Source organism: Aplysia californica, unplaced genomic scaffold, assembly GCF_000002075.1.
Source record: "Aplysia californica isolate F4 #8 unplaced genomic scaffold, AplCal3.0 scaffold00275, whole genome shotgun sequence".
Lineage (NCBI taxonomy): Eukaryota > Metazoa > Mollusca > Gastropoda > Aplysiida > Aplysiidae > Aplysia > Aplysia californica.
The window spans coordinates 468331-472629 of record NW_004797545.1 but is presented as its reverse complement, the minus strand read 5'-3'; positions in this window follow the sequence as shown (position 1 = coordinate 472629).

Sequence of the window (4299 nt, the reverse complement as noted above, 5' to 3'; positions counted from 1 at the left end):
TACTTCCAGTTTTACTAAAATGCACACATTAATAATAAATCTCTGCAATATGGTCTCTGTTTGCACTACAGATGGTTTTCATAAGAGATATTGAATCATAATGAACAACAATTAATGTTAATGGTATAAATTGTCATGAAGTGACGATGCATATTGGCAATAACAGATTTAAGCACCTGTAGGTGATTGTACTTTAACGTCTTGTGTAGAGTGGTGAGGTAGGATGGACCTTATGTTTCTGTGTCCTGCCTTCGGAACGGCAGCCCATTCATATTTGAGGTGAATCTTGAACTGGATGTTCATGTCTGGGACGTACTTCAAACACCTGACAATAGGATCACCCGTTTTTCTACCTAGTTTTATAGACTTGTCGTAGCTTCAACACTTAGAATATTCCTTGAAGAATGTGTGATCCGAACATTTGTTTTGATAAGTTTCTTGTTTTGCTCTTGCCATCATGAAGAAATGGAGGTAGTCTTGGAGGACCTCGAAGCGATCTCTTAATAGTTGAGTTCACACTGTTAATTTCCATTTGTGTTTGTCATTTGATATAATGTTTTTGTTCAACCGTGCTTCCATGTGTTGTTGAAAACAGGCTGAGAGAAACATTGGCTAGTGTGGCATTACTGTATGTGTAACCACAGTTGTCTCTGTCGATGATGATTTTATGGAAGTCCAGCTTTTCTTTCAGGAAATCCAATAGACATGAAGCTAACTCATTTGCCATAAGTCCCCCTTCTGCTTCATGACACAGGTAAAAAAGTAGTCTGACGTGTTGCAGCATCCGATAGCGTAAAGTTATGAACGGCGAGTTTCGTTTTGTAATGTAAGGCTGATGCTGAAGATCCATTGAAATTACGGCCGTTTCAGGTTCATCACTGGCTAGAGATTTGATGGCTTCAGATTTATCTTGTTCCTTTTCTTTGCGCTCTGCCTCCTTTTCTAGAATGTGAGCATTCCAAAGATCCTCCAGCACATTGTCAACTTCACGACTGACTATCTATCTATCTATCTATCTATCTATCTATCTATCTATCTATCTATCTATCTACCTATATAAATATATAGTTGAATGTGCGCTGCACCGCCCTTCTACACCCCCCCCTCTTCCCCCGATCAAAACCCTTCCTCATTCGGTTCCAGCAGCGCGTCTCTCGCCGAACGGGATACATCGTATAATATATTAGAGTGCACGTTACAGAATTTAAAAAAACCCCGAGTGTATAGTCAAGGCTAAGTTATAGAACATGACTTGTCGGTTCTCTCCCCGACCCGGGATTCTTACTTATCTATCTATCTATCTATCTATCTACCTATCTATCTATCTATCTATCTATCTATCTATCTATCTATCTATCTATCTATCTATCTGTTTTGTTTGTCTGTGTGTCTGTATACACAACAGTATAGTACAGTGCATTACAGTAAAATAAAAACATACCATACTACCCAATACAGCACAACCAATACATTACAGTGAAATAATATAGTCATGTAAAGGGCAGTGTTTAGTATACATACCAAGTTAAAGCTCTATAACAGCTGTGTACTATCCACACTCCTATATGGAGCTGAATGTTGGAGGATGACTGATCATGACCGTGCCAAGCTATCTTCTTTTCATACAACCAGCCTACGCCAAATCCTCCGAATATGCTGGAACGACAAGATTTCCAACGCAGATCTGTTACGAAAATGTAGGCAAGAGGACATGGCCACCATAATAAAAAGGGGAAGATGGATATTGGATTGGGCATGTTCTGAGAAGAGAACCAGACTCTATTGTGAAGACTGCCCTCCACTGGAAGGAAATCCTACAACACAATGCCAGTACAGTACAATGCAATACCATGTAATACAGTAAAATACAGTACAGTACAATGCAATACCATGTAACACAGTACAATACAGTACAGTACAATGCAATACCATGTAATACAGTACAATACAGTACAGTACAATGCAATACCATGTAATACAGTACAATACAGTACAGTACAATGCACTACCATGTAATACAGTACAATACAGTACAATGCAATACCATGTAATACAGTGCAATACAGTACAGTACAATGCAATACCATGTAATACAGTACAATACAGTACAGTACAATGCAATACCATGTAATACAGTACAATACAGTACAGTACAATGCAATACCATTCTCTCTCTCACCCCCCCCCCCCCTCACTCTCTCTCTATCTAACCCCCCTCACTTTCGCAGTCGCTTGTATGTGCTTGTGTGTGTGTGTGTGTGTGTAAGGGTGGGGGGGGGGTATGGCGCGCAGGGCCGCACGTTCGTGTTGTGGGTGTGTTTGTGGGTGTGTGCGTGTGTGTGTGTGTGTGTGTGTGTGTGTGTGTGTGTGTGCGCGCGCCCTAGTGTGTGTGTGTGTGTGTGTGTGTGTGCGTGCGCGCGCGCGCGCGAGTGTGTGTGTGTGTGTGTGTGTGTGTTTGTGTGTGTGTGTGTGTGTTTATATTTGTGTTTATGTTTGTGTGTATTTTGATAATGATATAAAATATTATGGATTTAAAAAACAACCAACTATATACTAAAAAGATAACAACAACAACAACAACAACAACAACAACAACAACAACAACAACAGCCCATAGTGATAACAACCCAAAATGTTGCCCTTTTAAGTTCAGCCCACGCAAGGCCATAGATTAACGGCCTCCCCCAAAGTGTTCACTGTAGGAGAAATAATACTCCTATTCTAAGGAACTGACCCACAGGCGATCCAATCATCCCAAACCGGACTGACCCCTTCGCCTCTTGTTCGGACCTGCGCTGATCAGAAGAGAGAACGAGTGCTTGCTTGGTGTTTTGGCATAATATCATTATTGTTTGCCAAGTCAATTCTTTAACTCGGTCCCTGCAGTGGAGTTAACCCTTTCTCCTCCATGAACTGCTCTAGTAGTTCAGTTAACCCTTTATCCTCGGTGAACTATTGTAGTAGCTGAGTTAACCCTTTCCCCTCTGTGGACTACTCATGTTGCTGAGTTAACCCTTTCCCCTCTGTGGACTACTCCTGTTGCTGAGTTAACCCTTTCCCCTCTGTGGACTACTCCTGTTGCTGAGTTAACCCTTTCCCCTCTGTGGACTACTCCAGTAGCTGAGTTAACCCTTTTTCCTCTGTGGACTACTCCAGTAGCTGAGTGAAATGCCCTACTTGCTGATTTAACATTTTTTTCTTAGTGAAGTGTCCTTGTTGTTGAGTATGTGACCTAAGACTGGAATTACACGGGTAATTTGATACCCGGGTAATACCTGGGTAATGAAAAAACAGAAACCCGAGTACCCGTCTGGTACTCGACCCGATATATCAATTACCATTGGGGGGGGGGGGGTTCTTCTTCTTTTTTGGTGTTTTTGTTGTTGTTGTTGTTGTTTCTATTGTTTTTTCTGTTTTGTTTTGTTTATATTTTTTACTTTTATTTTATTTTCAAAATCAAAACAAATTGGACACAACAAGATAAGCGTACACAAAAATGGGTAATTCAAGACAATGGGTCTAACAGAACTCTCAATGAAGTTAGCTACTTAATGATATAAACAAAAGGCAAGGAAGACAAAGCAAAATTATTACACGTAATGGACTGTGAAGGTGGGGGGAGGGGGCAATCATTTTAATTTTTTTTTAAACCACAAGTTTGTACACATGCTCTTCGTCAAGGAGGGTCCTCTTTGATGAAATCAATTCACCAGCCTTGGAGAAGAACAGCCGTTCTTACGTGCAGATGTTGCTGGAGTAGCCAGCTGAGTTCCAGAAAGTCTATTTCATATTGACTTCACCTGGTCAGTGGATTGTTCTCTCCCCCTCTGGCCAGGGGCATCTCAAAGTACCGATTCAGTGGGACTGTGGCACTTGTTTGTAGCAGAGACGATTGCCTATACTCCTCTGTTTGCACGTCAAAGGCCTCATCATCATCTTTGCCTTTCTCACCCTGGGTCAGGATATAGACCACGAACAAACACTTTCCACCTTTCCCTATCCTGGGTGAGTCCCTTGATGTCACTCCATGCCATCCCACTTTTCTGTACATCCATTTCAGAGACTTTTCTCCAGGTTCCATGTGGTCTTCCCTTGATCTTTTACCCTGTGGGTTCCAATCTAACACTTTCCTTGTTATGCAGCAGCTTGACTTCTTGAAAGTGAGTCCAATCCATCGCCACCGCCTTTTTCCCACCTCATCTTTGACTGGGCTGTGTCTCGTTCTCCTTAATGCTTCCTCGTTGGTGATCCTGTCTGTCCATCTGATCCTCAGTAGCTTCCTCAGACACTTGTTCAAGA